Raw genomic sequence first — 27,510 nt, forward strand, 5'->3', positions numbered from 1 at the left:
AGGTGATATCAGGGCTAGTGCCCAGTCACTGGGGTGATGCTGGCTACTGGGAGGAAGACACAGGTCCTGAGTTCTGGCTGCAGGGCCCAGGAGTCTCAGAGTTGGTGTTGGATCACTGTTCCTGACACAGCTATCTGCAGGGTCTGGGGTATCCCTAATCTTGTGCTGTCATTCTGATGGGCAGGGTCAAGATGCAAGTGAGTCCATGGCTGCTTCTGGCCTGCAAGTGAGTGTTCTGGTCACACAGGCTGCTGGGCTGTGGTATTCCTGGAGCTGGTGTGTGCCTGTTGGTGTATGAGGCTGATCCCACTGCTAGAGCAGATTTGCTGTTGGGTAGGTCCAAGCTCCATCCAGTCCCTGTGCAGCAATCACCTGCCGACGGTGAGACTGATTCCAAGGCCAGAGCAGGCTCACTTGTCAGAGGGGCCAAGGACTCTGGGGCTGGTGCCTCTCCACTTAGGTGTGGAGGCTGGTCCTGGGGCTTTTGGTGGCTGGGCCCATGTCCAGCGGCAGCTGTGCATTGAGAGGGTCTGAAAGCAGCCTGTTTGCTGGTGGATGGGGCTATGCCCCTGCTCAGTCAGTTGCTTGGCCTGCAGCATCCTAGTACTTGTGTCTATAGTCTGGTGGAAATGGATAGGGCTAGACCCTGAGGCTAAAAAGATAGAGGGAGGACTCTGAAATTATGCTTGCTGGTACCAGTGGCCACGAGGTAGAAGGAGCTACCCCAAGTGGCTGCTGCCAGTGTCTGTGTCCCTGAGGCTGTGCTGTAGTTGCCTCTGGACTCTCTGGGAGACTCGCCAAGATCAGGAGGCAGGTGTGACCCAGGATCCGTTCAAATGACGGCTTCTGTTCTGATTCTCGGGTCATGTGGGATTTTGTGAGCATTTTTTTTTTTTTTTTTTTTTTTTGCAGTACATGGGTCTCTCACTGCTGTGGCCTCTCCCATTGCGGAGCACAGGCTCCAGACGCACAGGCTCAGCGGCCATGGCTCACGGGCCCAGCCGCTCTGCGGCATGTGGGATCCTCCCGAAACGAGGCACGAACCCGTGTCCCCTGCATCAGCAGGTGGACTCTCAACCACTGAGCCACCAGGGGAGCCCTGTGAGCATCTTTTAAGTGTGGAATCTCTATTTCCCACAACCCTCAGGCTCTCTGGAAAATAAGCACCACTGGTCTTCAAAGCCCAACTTTCTAGGAACCCTTCTTTCCAGCACAGGGTCCCTGGGCTTGGGAGCCTGATGTTGGGTTCATACCCCTTGCCACCTGAGTGCACCTCAGAAATTGTAATTATTCTCCCATCTGTGGGCCACCCACCTGGGGGGATGAGTCTTGACTCTGTTGAGATTTTGCCCTTCCTTCCTGTCTTGCCGAGGTGCCTTACTTATATCTTTAGCTCTAAAACATCTTTTATGGTAGGTCTCGGCCTTTTTCATCAATTGCTGTTCTGTAAACAGTTGTGACTTTGGTGTGCCCATGAGAGGCATCAAACTCTGGGTCTTTGAATGCTACCATCTTAGACAATCTCTCCACTTCATTCTTAAATCATATGATTTAATTTTTCTTAGTATCTTATTTGACTAGCGACAGTTTAAAATTTATTATCACTCATGTTTACTTCTCCTGTTTTAAAAAAAATTGAATAGTGCATTCATTCATTTTGAAATGAAGGTAGTGACCTGTGAATTTCCATACCTCAAAAAATCAAGGGTAGAACAAAAGCATTTTCTACCGGTTTTACCCTCAAACTCTGCACCCCACACCAGACTGGGGATTAACCTCTTGCACCCATGCTCACCTTCTTTTTTTGGACCGTTAACCATCGCTGCATCTGTATGTGTGTTGACAAAGTGAACTCTAAGTCTTTCCAGTTTTTGTGTTTTGTTTTTTGGATTAGGGAACAGTCCTACTATCAATGTACATTTACTGGTCTGCTGAAGTTCATATTAAACCTGTCAAGCACATTACCAGAATTGGAATTGCTTGTATATACACTTTGATAAATTTTAGAGACAATGGTAGAACAGAAGTAAATTGTATTTCAAATCCCACAATATTCTCACACCATGAAAACCCTTCCCTTTTTAATATATTTGTGTGTAGTTTATCTTTTTGCCCATACTGTATTTCCCAGAGATGGGTAAGTGTTACGTTTCTTGCTAGCATATTTACGGTATTGTTCAAAGTCAGGCGTTTAGTGATTTAACATGATCATATTTCCATGAACTTGCAAGTACAAGATCTTCTCTCACACTGTCTTTTACTCCCTGCTTTTTTATATTGCCCTCCTAATCTCAGTCCTGGTCTTTCTTTATGTTCTTTATCAACCTGGATAGGTTATACTATTTTTTCCCTTATTCAAGACCAATAGAATAGAATAGAACACCCAGAAATAAACCCTGATATATGGCCAAATGGGTTTTGACAAGTTGCCAAGTCTTTTCAAAGTAGAAAGGACAGTATTTTCAACAAATGATGCTGAGAAGTCTTGTTGTCAACATGCAAAAGAAGGAAGATGGACTCTTACCTAACATCATATGCAAAAATTAATGAAAACATATCAAAAAACTAAATATAAGACCTAATAAAATAAAAAGTCTTAGAAGAAGACACAGGAGAAGAGCTTCATGACATTGTATTTGGCAGTGATTTCCTCAATATGAAACGAAGGAACAACAAAGGTACAGCTAACAAAAAAATAAACAATTTGCAGTACATATTTAAAAAAATGTGTATCAAAGGAATGTAAACAGAATAAAATGGCAACCCACAAGATGGGAGAAAATATTTGAAAGCCATCTATCTGACAAGAGATTTCTATTCAGAATATACAGAGAACTCCTACAACTCAACAAGAAGCAAACACCCTGATTCAAAAATGGATAAAAGACTTGAATAGATGGTTCTTCAAAAAGATGTACAAATGACTAAGCACGTGAATAGATGCTCCATATCATTAAATGCATGTTTATATATTTGTGTGCATGCATACACACACAAGCACACAGACACATACACAAGCAGAAAACAAGTATTGGTGAGGATGTGAGGGAGTTGGAAGCTTTGTGCTCTGTCAGTGGGAATGTAGAATGATACAGCTGCTTTGCAAAAGAGTATGGCAATTTTTCAGATATTGAAAAATAGAATTACTACATGATCCAGGAAATTTTTACTATGAGGTATACCCAAAGGAATTGAAATCGGGGTCTTAAAGTAATATTTGTACTGCAGTGTATAGAGCAGTAATAATCACAGTAGCTAAAATATGAAAGCAACCTAAATGTTCATCCACTAGTTCCTGGATAAGCAAAGTGTGGTATACCCATATAATACAATATTATTCAGTGTTAAGAAGGAAAACATCTAGGAATATGCTACAACATGGATGAATCCTGAGGAAATTTAGCTACCAAATATGCCATTTTTGTGACTTTTAGTGAGTCATAACAATGCAACTACTTATTTCAATTATATGGGGTACTTAGTGTAGTCAAAACCATAGAAATTGGGAGGGTAATGATGCTTTTCAGGTGGTTATGGAACAAAAAGGAAAGTTATGTTTAAAGGATATAGAGTTACAGTTTTAAAACGTAGAAAAGAATTAGAAAGATAAATGGCGATGTTGATCGTCCAATAATATGAATGTATTTAATATCACTGAACGGTGCACTTTATAATAATTAACATGTTATACTTTATGTTATTTGATGTTACTAACAAAATTGGGAAAGAATGTAATATCAGGAAAGGGAGTGGCCCTGGGATACAGCAGAGAGTAATCAGAAGGGTGAGACACTGCATATGTTGAAGAAGAAGAGCTGAGAGTCTTCATTGGACAGAAGAGACTTTATACAAAAGAAACAAAATTCCTCTGAGGGTGTATTAAATAGATATCTGTGGGTGTACTGCTATCTCCCCTGGGTTATCTTTAAGAGTCTTTACTAAAGTCCATAAGGCTTGCTGAGGCTTTTTTAAAAACTGGATTCCCTAGGAGATAATTAGAGGGTGGTACTTAAGTCTATGTCTAAGTTGACAGATTTTGCAGGGAAGACGAACCTGAGAACAGTGGAGGTCCTGAGAGTGTAAGTACATGGAAATTGGAAAAAATAATAATAAAGGGAATTAGGAAAACTTTTAACTTCGAAGGTCATGTATTACTGAGTCATACCTGAGGTTTCTAAGGAGTTATATACACAGTTGCTATTTGGATTGCTTGTTGATGAAGATCAGTGGAAAAACTAGAGTCGTTTCCATGTGTAGGTAAGATATAATGAGAGGATGGAGGTGGGAAGTAGGGAGGCCCAGACAAAAGTGGGAAGGTCATACTGGGCCAAGATGGTGGTAACATCCAGCAGTACAGATGGTAGGGCAGACTGTGGTTTCATCTTTTTTATTTCGGCTCCCCACCTCATCCTTAATAATTCTTTGGGAATATTTCATTGCTCTGTGATGCAGGTACAGAATTCGAGTGAGGAGACTACACCCTCAGCATCCAGCTGTCTGAGTCCTCAGTGTGCTTCAAATGATGGAGAACTATTGCTGCTTTATGAGAAGAGTTAGTACCTCGTAGCTAAGCTTTAGCTGGAACTTATGCAGGATTGATTCCAATTTATATATACTGTTGGCATGGAGGTTCCTCCTCCTCTTTTCTTGACCATTATGAAATGAATCTATATTTCTCAATATTTGTGTATATCAGATAAATACATGAAGTAAAGGAATCTTATATATTGCTCCCTGCATAGTTTGCTCTTTCTTGTTTCTCTTTTACCTTTACTAAATTAGCACAGTGAGAGACCGTGCAATGTTCTAATCAGGAGAGATTAGAACATCATATTTCTAGAGAGGTTGGTTGGACAGAGCAGGGGTCCCAGTGAGAATCAAAGCTTCTGTTTCTACTTGGAAGTGTACCTGTATAGAGTAGAGGGCTCCAGGAAATATCCTAGAATATTGCAATGTCCCTGCGGGAGATCACTAAGAGAGGCAGGATCTGGTCCCAGATCAGTGTACTATGACATGTTTGTCAGTCATCTGGTGTGAGATTCTCAGAGCCAATCCCGTATGGTAAAGCTGAGTGCAGAGTATGAAGAACCTGTGAAAGCCTTTGATTGAATGTTAAAGATGAAGCTCTGATTTTGGGGAGAATTTTCTTACCTGACTGAATGTCACCCTTCTGTGGGGATGAGATTCTGTGCTTTTCTTCTCTTGATGACCACTGACTGAAAGTCATTAGAGGATCATGTCTAGACAGCATTCTTTATTTAATTTCTTAAAGAAGAAAACATAGAAAACATTTTTATCCACTTTCAAATTGAGGGTCAAGGGGAATGACATCAGTGAAAATGTCAGAGTAGGGAGCTCTAGCTTGTGTCCATCACCAGAAGCACTGACATACGTGGTAAAACCTGTCAGAATGATCTTATCAACACATGTAAGTTTTCTTTTCTTTTCACTCTGTAGATTTATCTTTCACTGAAACTTAACTTACTACAAGATGTGGAGAATAAACAGGGAAGTAGAAACTGCATTTCCTGATGAGAGAATCACTAAGTCACATTAGTTGTTCTGAGCTATGTCTTACTCACTGTGACTGTAATTAAAACAAACAAACAAAACACTTTTTTTTGGTAAGTCAGTTCTGACATTTCCTCGTTAAAGACAAGGTAACAGATACAGATTTAGATCTACCAGAATTGAGCAAAATGTTGATTGTACCTGTGCTGCATATATGAGCATGACCTGCTACAAATCTTCATTATACTTATTGCCACAACTGACAAATTCAGTTTGGCCACTCCTGATATGTTGCATGTAAGGAATGCATAGGACACTAACCCCAGCTGGTCACAGGTAAACTCTGCCACGTGGATTACTGCATGTTTTCCTGCTGGAAGACCACACATTCTCGAGTATCATGACTGCAGAGTATGTGGGCTCTTCTTTTTTCTGGATAAAGGTTAGATAATCACCTAATTTTATGAGAAATATATAAATTGTATTTGCATATTCTTCAGGTTTTTATTTATCCATTCTCTTTCAAGTCCTAAGGGCAAATATTAAAGTGATTTCCAAGAGGGTGGTAAATAAGACAGCTACGTTTATGCTCCAAAATTAGCAATAAAGCATAATACAATTGTAAATGCATTAATGTGTGATTAATATGTAGATACTATGTAAATGCAATTTTAGTAATGCTTTGTGGAGAGCTTCAGAATCTAGGTATTTAAAAAAAAAAGAAGAAGGAGTTTTTGAAACTCTCAGGGAATTATATAGAAGTCTTTGTGTCTATAATTATCAATCTGGAATAATGCATTTTCTCAGAAATAAACTAGGCATAAAATTGTAGGAAAAAACTTCATGAAATGAAAGAGCATGTGAGATGGGCATACAAGAAAAAGAATATTCTCAGAGAATAATGAGCAGTGTGAAGTTCAGCAGAAGTGTAATACAGATTCAAAGAGTAAAACTTTGGAGAGCCTAATTATGAGTTCCTCATATTGCATCTTTGGAGAGACGGTAGTCATTTGAAATATGATGTTATAAGATGACGTTAACATACTTAAATACTTTCGTTTAGAAATGAGCACTTAGAACCAGAATAAATGAAAGAGAGCACAAAATTATGTTTTTGTTGATTTTTGAAGATCTCAGGTGAGTGCTGATAATTTAAATATATATGATGTCAGGCTTCCCTGGTGGTGCAGTGGTTGAGAGTCCGCCTGCCGATGCAGGGGACACGGGTTCGTGCCCCAGTCCAGGAAGATCCCACATGCTGCGGAGAGGCTGGGCCCGTGAGCCATGGCCACTGAGCCTGCACGTCCGGAGCCTATGCTCCACAATGGGAGAGCCCACAACACTGATAGGCCCGCGTACTGCAAAAAAAAAAAAAAAAAAAAAAAATGGTGTCTTTCACTGCAAATTAAAGGAGCTGTGGAGGATTCCTGGAATGAATGTCAATATTATGACAATAGTATGAGTGTGTTTCATGTTTGGTAATTACAATCATTGTTGCTTTTGCTGTGGTCATCCATTTACAATGTTTGGTGTCAGTTGATTTTTCTCTTGTAAAAATAAAATGCAGTCTGTGTGTGTGGAAAAAAACATACATGATGTCGTGATAAAGTTGTATGTAATTTGAGATCTGGCAAAAAGCATTTCTTTTCTGTAATGCTAGGATGCTATTTGGACATTTTTGCAAGAAAGAGATTTCAGGATGTAAATCTCGTGTCTCTAAGGTGGGAAGCCAGTTCATGGTGGAACATTCTATTAAACTTGTGTGAGTGCAGAAATATTTCTTTGGAAGAAAGAGGTCATGAATCCCTTTTTTTTTTTTTTTTTTGCTGTACGCGGGCCTCTCACTGTTGTGGCCTCTCCCGTTGCGGAGCACAGGCTCCGGACGCGCAGGCTCAGCGGCCATGGCTCATGGGCCCAGCCGCTCCGCGGCATATGGGATCCTCCCAGACCGGGGCACGAACCCATATCCCCTGCATCGGCAGGCGGACTCTCAACCACTGCGCCACCAGGGAGGCCCATGAATCCCTTTTTAACAGTTAGTGGTTTATAGTATACTGAATGAGCAAAATGGGTATTTCTGAACTTTAGGAAAAAAAATAGTTTTTCTGCATTTATATTATGCAGCTGATATAGAATATCAAAAATTCTTTATTTTGAAAAACAATGTAATCAATTTGACATAATTCATATATATTGAACCTGTGGTACACACACACGATAAAACATACATTCAAAAAATCTTTTTCACTTAAGAAATATTTTCTAGTGTAGTTGATTTACAACGTTGTGGTATTTTAAAATACATGTTTATTAGAGTATAATTGCTTTATAACACTGTATTAGTTTCTGCTTTACAACAAAGTGAATCACCTATATGTATACGTATATCCCCATATCCCCCCGTCTTGAGGCTCCCTCCCAGACTCCCTATCCCACGCCTGTGGGGGACATAAAGCACCGAGCTGATCTCCCTGTGCTATGCGGCAGCTTCCCACTCGCTCTTTTACATTTGGTCGTGTATATATGTCAGTGCTACTCTCTCACTACGTCCCTGTGTCCCCTTCAGCCCTGTGTCCTGAAGTCCGTTCTCTACATCTGTGTCTTTATTCCTGCCCTGTCACTAGGTTCGTCAGTACCATTTTTCTGAATTCCATATATATGTGTTCACATACAGTATTTGTTTTTCTCTTTCTGACGTACTTCACTCTGTATGACAGACTCTAGGTCCAACCACCTCACTACAAATAGCTCAATTTTATTCCTTTTTATGGCTGAGTAATACTCCATTATATATTCAGGCCATATCTTCTTTCTATATTCATCTGTCGATGGACATTTAGGTTGGTTCTATGTCCTGGCTCTTGTAAATAGTGCTACAGTGAATATTGTGATACATGTATCTTTTTGAATTATGGTTTTCTCCAGGTATATGCTCAGTAGTGGGATTGCTGGGTCATATGGTAGTTCTATTTTTAGCTTTTAAGGAACCTCCATATTTTCCATAGTGGCTGTATCAGTTTACATTCCCACCAACAGTGCAGGAGGGTTCCCTTTTCTCCATACCCTCTGCAGCCTTTATACATTATTGTATTAATTTCTGCTGTGCAGCAAAGTGATTCAGTCATATATATATATATATATATATATATATATATATATTCTTTTCCATTATGGTTTATCACAGGATACTGAATATAGTTTCCCCTGCTGTACAGTAGGTCTTTGTGGCTTGTCCATCCTAAGTAGAATAGTTTGCTTCTGCTATTCCAAAACTCCCAATCTTTCCATCACTCTCTCCTTGGCCACCACAACTCTGTTTTCTATATCTGTGTGTTTGTTTCTGTTTTGCTGACATGTTCATTTGTGTCCTGTTTTCGATTCCACATGTAAGTGATATTATATGGTATTTGTCTTTCCCTTTATGACTTACCTCAGTTAGTATCATTATCTCTATGTCCATCCATGTTGCTGCAAATGGCATTATTTCATTCTTTTTTATGTCTGAGTAATATCTATTGTATACGTATACCACACTTTCTTTATACATTCATTTTTTAATGAACATTTAGGTTGTTTCCATGTCTTGGCTATTATAAATAGTGCGTCTATGAACATAGGGTTTTATATATTTTTTTGAATTATAATTTTGTCTAGATATATGTCCAGAAGTGGGATTGCTAGATCATATGGCAACTCTTTTTATAGTTTTTTTGCGGAACCTCCATACTGTTTTCCATAGTGGCTGCACCAACTTACATGGCCACCAACAGTGCTGAAGGGTTCCCTTTTCTCCATACCCCATCCAGCATTTGTTAATTGTAGATTTTTTTTAATGATGGCCATTCTGATCTGTGTGAAGTGATACCTCATTGTAGTTTGGATTTGCATTTCTCTAATAATTAGTGATGATTAGCATCTTTTCATGTGCCTATTGGCTATCTGTATGTCTTCTTTAGAGAAATGTTTATTTAGGTCTTCTACCCATTTTTCCATTGAGTTATTTGTTATATTGTTATTGAGTTGTAGGAGCTGTTTGTATAGTTTGTAAATTAAGCCGTTGTCAGTCTCATCATTTGCTAATATTTTCTCCCAGCCCATAGGTTGTATTTTCATTTTGATTATGGTTTCCTTTGCTGTGCAAAAGCTTATAAGTTTGATTAGTTCCTGTTTCTTTTTTGCTTTTACTGTAAGTCCGCTACGTATGAACAAGTTCTGTTCCAAGAGTGTGTTTGTAAGTCCAACTTGTTTGTAAGTCCAACAAAGTTAGCCGAGGTACCCAGGTTACACAGTCGGCTATATGGTATTGTACCATAATAGGTTTATAATACTTTTCACACAAACAATATATAAGAAACAAACACAAAAACAAAGAAGACATTTTTAGTCTTACAGTACAGTAACTTGAAAAGTACAGTAATACAGTACAACAGCTGGGATACTGGGGCTGGCATCAAGGGAACAGGCGAGAAGAGTTACTGATTGGAGGAGGGAGAGGAGGTGGGAGATGGTAGAGGTGAAGGATTATCAGCAGTGGGAGACAGGGGGCAAGCTCCAATTTCACTCATGCCTGACATTGATGACACAGGTTCTGGTTCCTTGCTGGATTTAATTCTATCTACCCTCTTGAAAAAATGATCCATTGATGTCTGGGTTGTAGCTCGTTTCTTCTCATCATAGATGATGACATGGTAGCACTGGTTTGCGTTCTGAACGGCTGCTGCCACCTTTGGGTACCATTGTAGGTTCGAGCCCTGTGCCTCCAAAACTAACAGTGCCTCCTCAAATTTAGAAGATTCCCTTGGCATTTTCTGTGTCGTGAATCTCTTCAGTTCTTCAGTTACTTCTTCTTCCTCCTGTCCCTCTTCATCCTTTCTCTGCGCCTCCAATTCCATCAGTAAGCTCCTCATGTTGCACAGCAAGGAGTTCAGTGAAATCGTCCTCTTGCAGATCTAGCTCCAGCTTCTCACTGAGGGTCACTACGTTGCTGAAGACCTCTTCAGACTTCTGATCTGCCTTCTCAAATCCACAAACATCATGAACAAACTGTGGGCAAAGGTTCTTCCAATCCCCATTCATGGTGACCAACATACGCTCACACCATGCAAAGTCAATGTTTTTTATGGCCTTGTAGATGTTATAGTCCTTCCAAAATTGTCCCTAGGTTCTTCCTGATTTCTCACTTACCTTTACTGCCTGACAAAAAGTGTGACATAAATAATATTTCTTGAAAGTCGCTATAACTTCCTGGTCCATAGGATGGATGAGCAATGCAGTATTCGGTGACAGATGCACTACTTTGACGTTGGGAAAAGTCATCCATGAAAGGGGCGTGGCCCAGAGCATTGTCAAGCAGCAAAAGAATGTTTTTCTGGGACGTCCTTCTCCGAGCAATATTTCTCTACATCTGGGATAAAGTGTTGGCAAAACCAGTCCTGGAACGTGGCCTGTGTAATCCAGGATTTGGGGTTACTCTTCCACACAATAGGAAGAGAGTCATTGGCTATGTTTTTAAGGGTTCTTGGGTTCTCTGAATGATGAACTAAGAGAGGCTTCAGCTTCATATCACTGGAAGAATTGCCACCAAACAACAGTTAGCCTATCTGTTGCTGCTTTACAGCCCGGCATCAACTTTTCCTTCTTACTGATGTAGCTTCCGTCTGGCATCCTCTTCCAGTGCAGTTGTGTCTCATCCACATTAAACACCTGGTTGGGTAAATGCACACCATCATCAATAATTTCTCGAAGTGTTTCAGGAAGTTCCTGGACAGCTACCCTATCTGCACCTGCTGCCTCTCCACTTACTTTTACCTTGTTGAGGTTGGCTCTACCCTGGAACCGATGAAACCAGCCATGGCTGGCATTAAAAAATATGCCCTCTGATTCTTTCCCGTGTTTCTTCTTCAAGTCTTCATAAAGGCTTTTAGCTTTCTCTTGAATCACCATAAGCTGAGCAGGATTTAGCGCTGATGTTGATCCTGCACCTGCACACTGAGAAGTTTCTCCATCTCCTCCATCACTTTTCCGTGCTTCTTTGATATTTTGTCATGAGCATTGAATATTATATTGGCTGTGGGTTTGTCATAAATAGCTTTTATTATGTTGAGATGTGTTTCCTTTATACCCATTTTGGTAAGCGTTTTTATCATGAATGGATGTTGAAGTTTCTCAAATGCTTTTTTGGCATCTATTGAGATGATCATTTGTTTTGTGTTTTTCCTTTGTTGATGGAGTGTATCATGTTGATTGATTTGCATATGTTGAAACAACCTTGTGACACGGGGGTGAATCAAATTCGATCATGGTGTATGATCCTCTTAAGTGCTGTCAGATTCGGTTTTCTAATATTCAGTTGAGAATTTTTGCATCCATATTTATCAGAGATATTGGCCTGCAATTTTCTTTTTTGCTAGTGTCTTTCTCTGTGTTGTTTTTTTTAAGTCTTTATTGAATTTGTTACAGTATTGCTTCTGTTTTATGTTTTGGTTTCTTATTTGTGAGGCATGTGGGATCTTAGCTCCACCACTAGGCATTGAACCCACACCCCCTGCACTGGAAGGCAAAATCTTAACTGCAGGACCACCAGAAAAGTCCCCATCTGTGTTTTTTTATTTTTCAGTAAATTTATTTATTTATTTATTTTTGGATGCATTGGGTGTTTGTTGCTGTGAACGGGCTCTCTCTAGTTGTGGCGAGTATGGGTTACTCTTCATTGTGGTGTGCGGGCTGTTCACTGCACTGGCTTCTTTTTTGCAGAGCATGGGCTCTAGGTGCATGGGCTTCAGTAGTTGTGGCTATCAGGCTCAGTAGTTGTGGCTCGTGGGCTTTAGAGCACAGGCTCAGTAGTTGTGGCACACAGGCTTAGTTGCTCCACGGCATGTGAGATCTTCCCAGACCAGGGCTTGAAACTATGTCCCCTGCATTGGCAGATGGATTCTTAACCACTGTGCCACCAGGGAAGTCCCCCCCATCTGGTTTTGATATCAGGGTGATGGTGGCTTCATAGAATGTCATTGGATGTATTCCTTAATCTTCAATCTTTTCGAAGAGTTTGAGAAGAATCAGTGTAAGTTTTGCTTTGTATATTTGGTAGAATTTGCCTGTGAAACCATCTGATCCTAGATTTTTGTGGGTAGGGAGTTTTTGCAAATTACAGTTTCTATTTTGCTTGTAGTGATCAGTCTGTTCAAGTTATCTATTTCTTCTTGATTCAGTTTTGTTTGGCTGTAAAAAACAACATATATTTTTAAGTTATGTTAGCAGCTAAATACTTACCATGTATTAGACCACAAAAGAGCAGAGAAAAAAATATTAAAGTATTTTTTCAAATAGAAAAAGTATTGAAATATTTTTAAGAAATTGGGATAATAGTACTAGTTACAATAATGACAAATTGTTCTGAAATTAAACACTACTTTATCTAAGATGCATATCATATGCTTATCGTTTTACTGTTTTTAAATACATGGAATGTTTTCACCTTTCTAAAGTAATTATTTTATTTTACCTGTATATTGGGAAAAAATTTTAGTTGCACATAATATAAAAAATTACACTTTAATAGGAGACATTAATCCATTTACCTTTGCTGTAGTATTGAAAATACTTAGGTTTAGAGTTACCATGTTATTGAGTACCCTTTTTTTAAATTAATTAATTAATTAATTTTTTGCGGTACGCGGGCTTCTCACTGTTGTGGCCTCTCCCGTTGCGGAGCACAGGCTCCAGACGTGCAGGCTCAGCAGCCATGGCTCACGGGCCTAGCCGTTCCATGGCATGTGGGATCTTCCCAGGCCGGGGCACGATCCCGCGTCCCCTGCATCGGCAGGCGGACTCTCAATTACTGCGCCACCAGGGAAGCCCTATTTATTTATTTTTAAAGAGACTTAATTTGGGGGAGGTATAAATTATTTATTTATTTATTTATTTTTAGCATCTTTATTGGACTATAATTGCTTTACAATGGTGTGTTAGTTTCTGCTGTATAACAAAGTGAATCAGCTATACATATAAATATATCCCGATTTCTCCTCCCTCTTGCATCTCCCTCCCACCCTCCGTTTCCCACCCCTCTAAGTGGTCACAAAGCACTGAGCTGATCTCCCCATGCTATGCAACTGTTTCCTACTAGCTATCTATTTTACATTTGGTAGTATATATAAGTTAATGCCACTCTCTCACTTCGTCCCGCTTACCCTTCCCCCTCCCCATGTCCTCAAGTCCATTCTCTACGTCTGCGTCTGTATTCCTGTCCTGCCCGTAGTTTCTTCCCAACCATTTTTTTTCTTCTTTTAGATTCCATATATATGTGTTAGCATACAGTATTCGTTTTTGTCTTTCTGACTGACTTCACTCTGCATGACAGACGCTAGGTCCATCCGCCTCACTATAAATAACTCAATTTCATTTATTTTTATGGCTGATAATATTCCATTTTATATTGAAGACGTGCAAAATCTTTTTTATCCATTCATCAGTTGATAGACACTTAGGTTGCTTCCATGACCTGGTTATTGCAAATAGAGTTGCAATGAACATTGTGGAACATGATTCTTTTTGAATTATGGTTTTCTCCAGGTATATGCCCAGTAGTGGGATTGCTGTGTCATATGGTAGCTCTATTTTTAGTTTTTTAAGGAACCTCCATACTGTTCTCCATAGTGTCTGTGTATCAATTTACATTCCCACCAACGGTGCAAGAGGGTTCCCTTTTCTCCACACCTCTGCAGCATTTATTGTTTGTAGATTTTTTGAATGATGGCCCTTCTTACCTGTGTGGGATGATACCTCATTGTAATTTTGATTTACAATTCTCTAATGATCAGTGATGTTGAGCATTCTTTCATGTGTTTCCTGGCAATGTGTATATCTTCTTTGGAGAAATGTCTAATAGGTCTTCTGCCCATTTATGGATTGGCTTGTTTGTTTCTTTGATATTGAGCTGCAGGGGGTGCTTGTAAAGTTTGGAGATTAATCCTTTGTCAGTTGCTTCATTGGCAAATATTTTCTCCCATTCTGGGGGTTGTCTTTTCATCTTGTTTACGTTTTCCTTTGCTGTGCAAAAGCTTTTAAGTCTCATTAGGTCCCATGTTTTTATTTTTATTTTTATTTCCATTTCTCTAAGAGGTGGGTCAAAAAGGATCTTGCTGTGATTGATGTCATAGAGTGTTCTGCCTATGTTTTCCTCTAAGAATTTTATAGTGTCTGGCTTTACATTAAGTCTTTTATCCATTTTGAGTTTATTTTTGTGTATGGTGTAAGGGAGTCTTTTAATTTAATTCTTTGACCTGTAGCTGTCCAGTTTTCCCAGCACCACTTATTGAAGAGGCCGTGATTTCTCCATTCTATATTCTTGCCTCCTTTATCAAAAATAAGGTGACCATATGTGTCTGGGTTTATCTCTGGGCTTTCTCTCCTGTTCCATTGATATATATTTCTGTTTTTGTGCCAGTACCATACTGTGTTGATTACTGTAGCTTTGTAGTATAGTCTGAAGTCAGGGATTCTGATTACTCCAGCTCTGTTTTTCTTCTCAAGATTGCTTTGGCTGTTCGGGGTCTTTTGTGTTTCCATACAAATTGGGAAATATTTTGTGGTAGTTTTCTGAAAAATGCCATTGCTATTTTGATAGGGATTCCATTGAATCTGTAGATTGTTTTGTGTAGTATAGTCATTTCACAGTGTTGATTCTTCCAATCCAAGAACATGGTATATCTCTCCACCTGTTTGTGTCATCTTTGATTTATTTCATCAGTGTCTTATAGTTTTCTGAGTAAAAGTCTTTTGTCTCCTTAGGTAGGTTTATTCCTAGGTATTTTATTCCTTTTGTTGCATGGGTAAATGGGAGTGTTTCCTTAATTTCTCTTTCAGAGTTTTCATCTTTAGTTTATGAGAATGAAAGGGATACCTGTACATTAATTTTGTATCCTGCAGCCTTACAAACTTCATTGATTAACTCTAGTAGGTTTCTGGTAGCACCTTTAGGATTCTCTATATATAGTATCATGTCATCTAGTGGCAAGCAGTGACAGCTTAACTTCTTCTTTTCCGAGTTGGATTCCTTTTATTTCTTTTTCTTATCTGATTGTTGTAGGTAAAAATTCCAAAAGTGTGTTGAATAATAGTGGTGAGAGTGGGCAACGTTGTCTTGTTCCTGATCTTAGTGGAAATGGTTTCACTTTTTCACCATTGAGAACAATGATGACTGTGGGTTTGTCATATATGGCCTTTACTATGTTGAGGAAAGTTCCCCCTATGCCTACTTTCTAGAGGTTTATCATAAATGGCTGTTTAATATTGTCGAAAGCATTTTCTGCATGTATTGAGATGATCATATGGTTTTTATCCTTCAGGTTTTTTAATATGGTGTATCACATTGATTTGCATGTATTGAAGAATCCTTGCATCACTGGGATAAACCCAGCTTGATTATGGTGTATGATCCTTTTAATGTGCTGTTGGATTCTTTTTGCTAGTATTTTGCTGAGAATTTTTGCATGTATGTTCATCAGTAATATTGGCCTGTAGTTTTCATTATTTGTGACATCTTTGTCTGGTTTTGGTATCAGGGAGATGGTGGTCTCATAGAATAAGTTTGGGAGTGTTCCTCCCTCTGCTATATTTTGGAAGAGTTTGAGAAGGTTAGGTGTTAACTCTTCTCTAAATATTTGATAGACTTTGCCTTTGAAGGCATCTGGTCCTGGGCTTTTGTTTGTTGGAAGATTTTAATGACAGTCTCAATTTCAGTGCTTCGGATTGGTTTGTTTATAGTTTCTATTTCTTCCTGGTTCAGTCTTGGAAGTTTGTGCTTTTCTAAGAATTTGTCCATTTCTTCCAGGTTGTCCATTTTACTGGCATATAGTTGCTTGCAGTAACCTCTCATAATCCTTTGTATTTCTGCAGTGTCAGTTGTTACTTCTCCTTTTTCATTTGTAATTTTATTGATTTGAGTCTTCTCCCTTTTTTTCTTGATGACTCTGGCTAATGGTTTTATCACTTTTGTTTATCTTCTCAAAGAATCAGCTTTTAGTTTTTTTGATCTTTGCTGTTTCCTTCATTTCTTTTTCATTTATTTCTGATCTGACCGTTATGATTTCTTTCCTCTGCTGACTTTGGGTTTTTTTGTTTGTTTCTTTCTTTCTCTAATTGCTTTAGGTGTAAGCTTAGCTTGTTTATTTGAGATGTTTCTTGTTTCATAAGGCAGGATTGTATTGCTATAAACTTGCCTCTTAGAACTGCTTTTGCGGCATCCCATAGGTTTGGGGTCGTCATGTTTTCATTGCCATTTGTTTCTAGGTATTTTTAAATTTCCTCTTTGATTTCTTCAGTGATCTCTTGGTTATAAAGTCGTGTATTGTTTAGCGTCCATGTGGTTGTATTCTTTTACAGATTTTTTTCCTGTAATTGATATCTATTCTGATAGCGTTGTCGGAAAAGATACATGATACAATTTCAATTTTCTTAAATTTACCAATGCTTGATTTGTGACCCAAGATATGATCTATCCTGAAGAATGTTCCTCAAACACTTGAGAAAGAGTGTATTCTGTTGTTTTTGGATGGAATGTCCTATAAATATCAATTAAGTCCATCTTGTTTAATGTATCATTTAAAGCTTGTGTTTCCTTATTTATTTTCATTTTGGATGATCTGTTCATTGTTGAAAGAGGGGTGTTAAGTCCCCTACTACGATTGTGTTACCTTCGATTTCCCCTTTTATGGCTGTTAGCCTTTTCCTTATGTATGGAGGTGCTCCTATATTGGGTGCATAAATATGTACAATTGTTATGTCTTCTTAGGTTGATCCCTTGATGATTATGTAGTGTCCTTCTTTGTCTCCTGTAATAGTCTTTATTTTAAAGTCTCTTTTTTCTGATATGAAAATTGCTACTCTAGCTTTCTTCTGATTTCCATTTGCATGGAATATTTTATTCCATCCCCTCACTTTCAGTCTGTATGTGTCCCTAGGTCTGAAGTGGGTCTCTTGTAGACCGCATATATACCGGTCGTGTTTTCAGATCCATTCAGCCAGTCTGTGTCTTTTGGTTGGAGCATTTACTCCATTTACATTTAAGGTAATTATTGATATGTATGTTCTTATTACCATTTTCTTAATTGTTTTGGGTTTGATATTGTATGTCTTTTCCTTCTCTTGCGTTTCCTGCCTAGAGAAGTTCCTTTAGCATTTGTTGTAAAGCTGGTTTGGTGGTGCTGCATTCTCTTAGATTTTGCTTGTCTGTAAAGGTTTTAATTTCTCTGTCGAATCTGAATGAGATCCTTGCTGGGTAGAGTAATCTTGGTTGTAGCTTTTCTCCTTTCTTCACTTTAAATATGTCCTGCCTGTCCCTTCTGGCTTGCAGAGTTTCTTCTGAAAGATCAGCTGTTAACCTTATGGGGATTCCCTTGTATGTTTTTTGTTGTTTTTCTCTTGCTGCTTTTAATATTATTTCTTTGCATTTAATTTTTGATAGTTTGATTAATATGTGTTTTGGCATGTTTCTCCTTGGGTGTATCTTGTATGGGACTCTCTGCACTTCCTGGACTTGATTAACGATTTCCTTTCACATATTAGCCAAGTTTTCAACTATAATCTCTTCAAATATTTTCTCTGTCTCTTTCTTTTTCTCTTCTACTTCTGTGACCCCTATATTCGAATGTTGGTGTGTTTAACATTGTCCCAGAAGTGTCTCAGATTGTCCTCAATTCTTTTCATTCTTTTTTCTTTATTCTGCTCTGTGGTAGTTATTTCCACTATTTTATCTTCCAGGTCATTTATCCATTCTTCTGCCTCAGTTATTCTGCTATTGTTTCCTTCTAGAAAATTTTCAATTCCATTTACTGTGTTGTTCATCATTGTTTGTTTGCTCTTTAGTTCTTCTAGGTCCTTGTTAAACATGTCTTGTATATTCTCCATTCTAGTTCCAAGATTTGGGATCATATTTAGTATCATTACTCTGAATTGTTTTTCAGGTAGACTGCCTATTTCCTCTACATTTGTTTGGTCTGGTGGGTTTTTACCTTGTTCCTTCATCTGCTCTGTGTTTCTCTGTCTTCTCATTTGGCTTTGTGGACGGTGTTTGGGGTCTCCTTTACGCAGGCTCAAGATTCGTAGTTCCCGTTGTTTTTGGTGTCTGCCCCCAGTGGCTAAGGTTGGTTCAGTGGGTTGTGTATGCTTTCTGGTGGAGAGGACTGGTGCCTGTGTTCTGGTGGGTTTGTCTGGATCTTGTCTTTCTGTTGGGCAGGTCCGCATCCGGTGTTGTGTTTTGGGGTGTCTGTGACCTATTATGATTTTAGGCAGCCTCTCTGATAATTGGTGGGCCTGCATTCCTGTCTTGCTAGTTGTTTGGCATTGGATGTCCAGCACGGGATCTTACTGGTCTTTGAGTGGAGCTGGGTCTTAGCATTGAGACGGATATCTCTGGGAGGCTTTCGCCGTTTTGATATTACAAGGTGCCCAAGGTCTCTGGTAGACCAATATTCTGAACTCTGCTCTCCCAACTCAGAGGCACAGGCCTGACACCCGGCTGGAGCACCAAGACCCTCTCAGCCACACAGCTGGGGGTGAGAGCAAGAGCTAGCTTTGGTACATCTCAAAGAACACCAATGAGATTCACTCACCATTTTCTCTCCATCAGTGAAGAAAACAAAATTCAGTGTTCGGTGAGTCAGCCACCTTGGTAGCCAGCCTCCAAGAAGGCCCTAATCATACCCTAATTATCTCCCAGTCATCATGCACCTGTGTGCCTCCTCACAGTTGAAAAGGGCTGATGTTTTAACTAATAAGACATTGCAGAAATGACAAAGTGCAGCTTCCAAAGGTATAAAAGATATTGGAGCTTCTGCTTTGGTTTCTGCTAGATCACTCATCCTGGGGTAAGCCAGCTGCCATGTCATGCGGACACTCAAGCAGCCCTAAGGAGAGATTCATGTGGCAAGGAGCTGAGGCCTCTTACTTACAGCCACATGAGTGAGTCATCTCACCAGTCACAATACTTAATTTTATTTATTTATGGTTGTGTTGGGTCTTCGAGGCTGCACAGGGTTTCTCTAGTTGTGTCGAGCAGGGGCTACTCATCATTGTGGTGCATGGGTTTCTCCTTGCTGTGGTTTCTCTTCTTGTGGAGTATGGGCTCTAGGTGCATGGACTTCAGTAGTTGTGTCACGCAGGCTCAGTAGTTGTTGCTTGCAGGCTCTAGAACGCAGGCCAAGTAGTCGTGGCACATTGGCTTAGTTTCTCTACAGCCTGTGGGATCTTCCCAGACCAGGGATTGAACCCCTGTCCCCTGCATTGGCAGGCAAATTCTTACCCACTGAGCTACCAGGGAAGTCCAGTGTGCTCTTTTTTAAACCTAGTCTGTTTTCATTATTTTCTGTCTTAACTGTTGTATATTAAATAAAAAATAATAATACTCCTTTCTACCCCTCCTCTTTGAGGATGATATATGAAGAAGTATGTCTTATTTATTAATCTGAAATTTTCACCTTACTTTTAAGAAGTAATCACAGTGTCAAGTATTTAATACCTTTCACTTCCACCTTGAAAAGCATGGATATTAAAGTGCTAATATAATTACCTTCCCTAGTCTATCATTTTTACTTTTTGTTATGTATAAAAAACAACTAAAAATATGCATGGTTTGTAAGGAAATGACAAATTTCAGAAAATTCAGAATCTGCATACACTCTATACGTAGCTTCCAGATACAGACACAGAAAATTGCCAGATACTCAGAGCCCCCCTTGTCCAATTCTAGTGACTCCCCTTAAGGTTTAATATTGTTCTGGTATCTAACAAAAAGATCACTTTACCTGTATTTTGTATTTTATATAAATGTAATGGCACAGTAAAATCACTTTTGGATTGGGCTTTTTTATTTTATGTTGTTTATGAATACGCCTATATGGTTGCCTGTTGTTGTTGTCATGCACTGACACTGTTGCAAAGGATTCCATAGTGTAAATATTTAACTATTAATTAATTTTTTCCAAAATGTATTACAATATGAGTGATTTTCAGTTTGGGTCTATTGAGAATTGCACTGGTATATACATACTAGAACTTGAGCTTTGGTGGTATGTGTATAAATTATTGTTCAATATACATGTAGTCGTAAAATTTTTGACTCATAGCTTTCATCTGTTTATCTTTTAAGATACTTCTAAATATTTTCAAAACATTTGTATGATTTTTCATCCTCAGCAGCAGTGAATGAGATTCAAGGATTACACACATTCTTGTCAAACTTGATAATACCTGTCATTTTCATTTGAACTTTCTGGTTGGTGAGTGATAATTCCAGGTATGACTTTTTTGCATTTAATTGACTACTAAGAAGCCAAGCATCTTTTGATATGTTTACTTAACGTTCTGTACTCTCTTTCTTGAAATATCTTTTGGTATATTTTTCCCATCTTTGCTATTACATTATCTTCTTATTGAAGACTTTTTTTTTTTAACATCTGAAGACTTCCTATTTAGGAGTTTTAAATATATACTTGATATAAGTTCTTCTGTCTTTCTGTCTTTCCTCTTTCTTTAGATGAGTGTCAGTTTTTAATGTTAATAACATCTAATTTGTTATTTTCCTCTATTTAGTCTTATTTCTATTTATTTATGTAATCTTATCTGTTGCAGAACACATTATATATTCTAAACCACAAATATGTTTTCGTTTCTTCAATAAATCTAATTGTTAAGCTTTAAATTTAAGTTAACTTTCTGAACTAAATATGTTGTATCATAGTGAGCATTAATTTGTCTGTGACAGCTGAAAGGTTACATTTATTCAGAAAATGTTGTATTCAGCTTTCTTTTCATTTGCTCCTACTTCTCATTGATTCACAGAGGTAAACATCACTTCATCCATGGATCTGACTTTTCTTGATTTCTCATGGTCATTCTCATTAATTCTTCTTGCCTCATGAAATCTTTAGGCATTGCATTATTCCACAAAAGCAAAAAGCTTCCTTGGGCCTTTTTCCTCAGAAGATTGATTATTCCCACATTTTAAATGGGAGATTGCAATAAGTTAGGAGAAAATGCCACAGGGGTCTCTCTCTTTTTTTTTTCTTTCACATCTTGTATCAGCCTCTGCTTGCACTCTGTGTTCAAAGATTTTTGTACAACACAGTGATAGAAGTGCCAGGTGTTTCTCTCCTTGGGGCAAAAGACAGATTAATTACCTGACAAATAAAATAAAGACAGTGTCCTTCTCTGTTCACATGTTGGAAAGGACTGCTTGCATCCTAATTTAAAAGTTTCAGGTGAGTGAAGCTTAAGATTCCAAAGCTTTAATCCATATTTGCACCATGCACAGCATCCAACAGGACTGCTTTACATAACCCCATGAGACTTTTGTGTGCAAGTGAAATAGATAAAAATATAAAACTATTGCTGTCTTTTTGGGTCATAAAAAATAATTTTTGTCTCATTTAAAATATTTTTTTTTCTAAAATCCAAAAACGTGACAGGCTAAAATATTGGAATTTCAAATATGGTAAAACCCCTTTTGAACGATGCGAAGTGTGACTTCTTTGTAGTGCTGATTTGCATTGCCCACTTGCTTGGTTGGCCAAAAAGGGCCTACGCATTTTTTCCTTAATATATTCAGGAAAAAAAAACGTACGCCCATTTTGGCCAACTGCATCATTGTCGAAGTTCTGCCGCTTTTCATGTGCTTTAAAGGCGACTCCGATCTACCTCTTGAAAACGGTTTCCTGCAATTCTGCCTTGTTTTCAAATCCTCTTCGTTGCCTTACCTCAATAAGGTACGAAAGTTATCATTTATTATCCTGCAGGTTTGTGAATTTTAGTGCCTCTGAGATCCATTTTTCAACTCGCCTTTTTGGGAGCTGGCCTCCAAACCGCAGGATTGCTTCAGGCCCTATTCTGGTTCCGGGGGGCAGGCAGAGCCTTTGGTTAATTCTTCTTCCTGATTGGAAATTAGAGTGACATGTGTCTGTCCAAACACCTAGAGCTCATCTCTCATTGGTTCCCCCTCTACCCGTTCAACCTCTGGACAAATTGCAAACTGTACGAAACAGGAGGTTAAAGGTGCTGATTCTCCAAGTGGGGAGATTGTTGGTAAAGCAGCTGGAATGGCGAACCCAAGCACCACGAGATGAAAAATGAGGTGCGTTTTAGAAACGTTTCCCGATCATATGGTGTACCATCCTCTGGGTTTCCCATGCATGTTTTAGCTGTAGGAAGATTCCCTTGAACCTGGAGATTTCTGACCCATGGAATGGGTAGCACACAGTATTACTTTAAAGGGTCTGCATTTGCTCACGCAACCTCACCAATCCGGTTGCCCCCAAGAGTGTCCAGCCTTATGTCTCTTCCAGCTGTGGGTCTAGATGTGGTCAATCCAGGTTGCACCACAGCCACTGAAAGAATTTTGTAAGAATTTCTCTCTCTTTCACTATCTTTGCTTTTTTTTGTAATTTGTATTTATAATGGGATTTAGCTGATTTTCAGTGCTGTGTTTGTGCCCCTTTATACCCACTATTTTCACTTACCAAGAAATATCAATAAATACTTTTTAAGATTCTTACTACGCGGATATATTCTTCTGTGGTGAATAAGGTGTGTTGAGTCCAGTTCACTGAGCAATGAGTATGTCTTCTCTATTACATATTTGGTTGATTGAACGGTATCTGTGCTAATTTCAAACTGTTGTTTTATGCATCACCCCACCTCACCTTTCCCCTTAAGCAGCCATAAGTGTGTTTTCTAAATGTGTGACTCTGTTCTGTTTTGTAATTTAGTTCATATAGCGATTTTTACTTTCCGTCTATAACTGATATCTTATGATAAGTTTCTTTATCTGTGTGACGTATTTCTCTTAGAATCATCGTACCTAAATCCACTCATTATGCTGCTACTAGCCTTAGGACATTGATTTCATGGCTGAGTGATATTCCATTGTACATAAGTACTACAACTTGTTTATCCATTTTTCTCTTTCATGAGATACTTAAGGTGTACCTGAGTCGAGGATTTTGTGAACACAGCAGCCCTAAAATTTGGGGTGCCTGTGTCCTGTCGATTTTTGGTTTTCTCAAGATATAAGCCCATGAGTGGAAGTGCCCTGTGCTCTGTAGCTCTGTTTTTTAGATGTTTTAGGAAACACCATACAATTTTCGAGAGTGGCCGTTGGCAATTTATATCACGCCCATCAGCGTAAAAAAGCCCCCTTTTCTCCTTGACTTGCCCTGCATTTCTGGTTTTTACACTTTTTCAGCATGGCCCTTTTGACCAATGCCTAGTGAGACTTCTTTGCAGTGTTGATTTGCATTGCCCGCTTGTTTGGTTGGCCAAAAAGGGTGAATGCGTTTTTTCCTGAATATATTCAGGTGCTCACCAGGGCATGTAGCAGGTGTGGGTGAGTGTCACGTAGCGCACACCCAGCGCATAGAAGGTACACAAGATGGAGAGGCTACTGTCCAGTGAGTGCCCGCCCTCCACACCAGTAAGGCAAGCCAACTTCCGGGTATTGTTGAGAGCTGGGGGCACATAGGTCAGATGATCATTTTCAGAGGCAGGGGTAGCTTACTGAAGTCCCTAACACCCACTACCACCACTCTGTTTACCTTTTTTTTTGGCCGTGCCATGCAGCATGAGGGCTCTCAGTTCCCCCACCGGGAATCAAACCCGACCCCCCTGCAGTGGAAGCGTGGAGTCTTAACCTCTAGACTACCAGGGAAGTCCCCCGTCTACCTTTAACTGAGGTCACAAGCTCCAGCTCAGAATAGGAGGCACACATGAGGCGGATGAGGTCAATTTGTTCCAGGATGAGGCGCACAGCATCCCGTTCGTGGGTCTGGCATGGGACGTAGGCTGACCAGAACTGAGGGAAGGCCAGGGCTTAGTTTGGGCATTGGAACTCCTTGGGCTTCTCATAGCCTCCTCAGCTGGCACAGCACTTACTGTGCCCAGAAGTCACATGTAATGCGTTGCTTTTTCTGTGGTACTTGGAAGCCCGTCAGGTGGGCTCACTGTGACCCCTGTAGCCCCCAGCATCCTTGGCATGGCACTTTCTAGGTCACTATGGTAACTTCGTTCCAATGTGACTAACCTGTGGTCTCTGTGGCCCCCAAACTGCCCCACATTCCCCAGCAGCCATGGTGGCACCTTGTGTGTCCCTTTGGTACCTGGCCACCCACGAGACCATCTTTCAGCCTGTCCAAGCTGGTCTAGCCATGGCTGAAATTGCGCAGATTACCATGGTATAGCCCATTGTGGTAAAACTGCCTCAGGACCAGGGGCATGTTGTTGTGGCTGGAGGGAGGTCAAGGCAAATGGGTGGGCTCCTTAGGTCTTGGGATCGGGCAGGACACATTGCCTGGCCTGGGCCAGCCTGGGGGTCCCCCACCTCACACTGTCACACAGACTATACTAGGAGCAGCTGAGGCCTGGGCTGAGGATTTCCCACCAGGGAGGGGATGACAGAGAAGGGGAAGGGCATCCATAGATGATGGAGAGGACATCCAGGGGTGGTGTGAGGGAGCCTCCCCAATAGCGCTACATGCTCCGGACCTCCTCCTCTGCCCAGGGCCAGGCTAGGCCCCCACCGGCCCCCAGCAGCCCGCACACACTGCAGCCACCCTTCCACAAGCGGGAAGTCCCGCATCAGGGCCCGCGTGCACTCCCGCGGACTTGGGGTGCTGGAGGTGCCCAGCGTGGTCTGCACGAGGGTTACCGGTCACAGCAGCAGACCCAGCAGGAGCAGCAGGCACAGCAGAGGCCGCTGGCTGCGTGCACAGGGACCTTTGAGGCCCCCGGGCCGCAAGCTGCGCAGGGCAAGGCAGGCGGGCAGAGGCGGGTCTGAGAGGGGCGGGCGATGGGGTTCTGCCCGTCGACACAGGCCACCCAGCGGTGCGGCCTCGCGAGGGGGGCGCGGTGAGGGAGGGGATATAGAGTCACAGGACCCTGCGACCCGTGTGCGGAGAGCCACGATCCGGATCCGGGAAGCCCGGCAGCCACAGGGCGGCACTGCCCTCCCGCCCCCTGCTCAGAGGCAGCTCCCGCGGGCTAAGCTGGCCTCTGCTGAGAGCCCACTCGCCTCCCATCGCGGGTTCCCTCCGCCCCCACCCCTCTTCCCACACCCACTGCTCCGAGGGGGCGCCCTAGGGTGCTCTCCCCCGCCTCTAACCTTCCTGTCCAAAATGGGGTGCTTCTCTCAGAGGGCCACCTGCAGCCCGTGGCCTCCTGGGAGCACACCTCGTCCCCATCTGCCTGCAGCCGGCCCCGCCCACCCCGAGAGCTGCGTGCGAGGGTCTCTGTGGCCACAAGTGCTCTGGGCTCCCGGTTTCCCGGTACTGGGCCATGGGGGCTGGTGTGGGGGAAGAGATAATTTCTGGAAATGGGGGGGTAACCTTGTGAGCTCTGGATTCAGGAGGGAGCCCTCTGCCCCCGACCTTCTCTCTCCTCCTACTTGACTCCCCAACCTGCATGACCATTCTCTGGGGACTTGAACCAGCGCCTGGGAACTATCAGGAACCTCCCCCACTTCTGTCAGCCAGCCTCAGGAGAGCGCCCTCAGGAGCTGCTACACCTCCCCAGGGCCTGAATAGAGGGACTTTTGGGATGTGAACTGAACAACCTTCTGGGGAGAGTCAACACCCTTTTACTCAACAGAGCAGGAACTCAGTCAGTAGGCTATTTGTGTGGAAGGAAATGAAGTCGCTTCCATGGCAGAAGAGCCCCCGCCGCAGCAACCTTCGTCCCAGAGCTGCTGGCTGACCTTCTGGCCAGGATCCCTCCTACCTCAGCGTGGAAGGCCCGGCCTCGTGGAGAAGTGTAGGTTCTGAAGAAAGACCTGGCACCTGGGTTCTGCTGCTACGCTTGCCTTATCTCGTGGCCCTTGTGGCTCTAGCTTTCCCAGAAACCTCAGGGGCTAAGTGCCTGTGCTTGCTCAGAGGCCGCACGCCATTCCCCATTTCCAGCCTCAGGCCCTCCCTCTAGCTGCCTCCTCTAGGGACCCCCTCCCCCCAACACACACACACACACACACACACACGCACACTGGGGATGTGCCTTCTCACAGCAGCTCAACCACTGAGATGATTTAGGGACTGTGCCCAAACTCCTGCATCCCCAGCCTCTCAAGTTTTTGCTCTGATCCCTGGCACCCCCTGGAGCTGTTCCACCTTTGGAACCTTCCCCAGGTGGCAGGAGTGCCTAGCACAGGGCTAGTGACCTAAGTCTGAGCACTGGCGACCCTACAAATCTGTTACAGAAGAACATTTTATTGAGCAGTAAGGGACGCCACTGGGCACGGAAAGGCCTGGCAATAAAGGAGCATGTGAACCTCGGGGCAGGGTGCGTGCTGCTTGACTCTCCATCCTGTTCTTGCTTCAGGGAGCAGGGCTTCCTCAGCCTCTCTGTCCTGCCTCCTGAAACCCCAGGCAGGAGGCTCTTTGGGAAGCCACAGATTGCTGCTTTCAGTTTCAAAAAGCCCAGCTCCCCACTGGTTTGTGGTGGTGGCCGCTGACAATGGCTCAGGGCAGGAGCCCACGTGGTAGACTGCTAAGGCTTCTCTGCACCCTGTCTCTGCTCCTGCATCCTCCTCGGCTCGCAGAGGGCAGACTTCACTTTCTCCAGCTCACAAAGGGGCCCGTGAGGATTGAGCAGAGGAATGCCAGGTTTTCTTCCAGGCCAGCTTCCGCCCTGGGATGTTCAGGGCAGACTCTCATTTCAAACCTCACTTTCTGAGGCTCCTTGCTTATGGCCATTTAGTGTGCAGGGAGGCTCCTGGCTGAGGAAGGCTGACAGAACGACGCAGGTTCTAATCTGTGGTAGTGGGCGGTGGGAGGGGCGGGAGGGGTCACTGCAGGAAGAGGCATTCGCTGTCTTAGGCAGTTAAACCATTGCCCTGTCTTCAGAATGGTTCAGCCAGCAAGATTCTGTGGAGTCCGCCTTCTGGCACCATGCTACAATCGACGGATTTTGGGTCTGGAGCAACCGAGATCTTCGTCCGACTCTTCCGGAGCGTGCTTTCTC

General features: G+C 41.6%; 1 long non-coding RNA gene and 1 pseudogene across 7 annotated transcripts in view; one reads left to right on the forward strand and one right to left on the reverse strand.

The window, feature by feature from the left end:
* The window catches only part of LOC132498033 (uncharacterized), a 66,890-nt gene that overhangs the window by 12,060 nt on the left and 27,320 nt on the right, over nucleotides 1-27,510 (forward strand). The gene's annotated exons all lie outside the window — the stretch shown is intronic.
* LOC132496723 (dipeptidase 2-like) lies at nucleotides 23,866-25,577 on the reverse strand (annotated as a pseudogene).

The sequence above is a fragment of the Mesoplodon densirostris genome, chromosome 10 (assembly GCF_025265405.1).
Source record: "Mesoplodon densirostris isolate mMesDen1 chromosome 10, mMesDen1 primary haplotype, whole genome shotgun sequence".
NCBI classification, from domain to species: domain Eukaryota; kingdom Metazoa; phylum Chordata; class Mammalia; order Artiodactyla; family Ziphiidae; genus Mesoplodon; species Mesoplodon densirostris.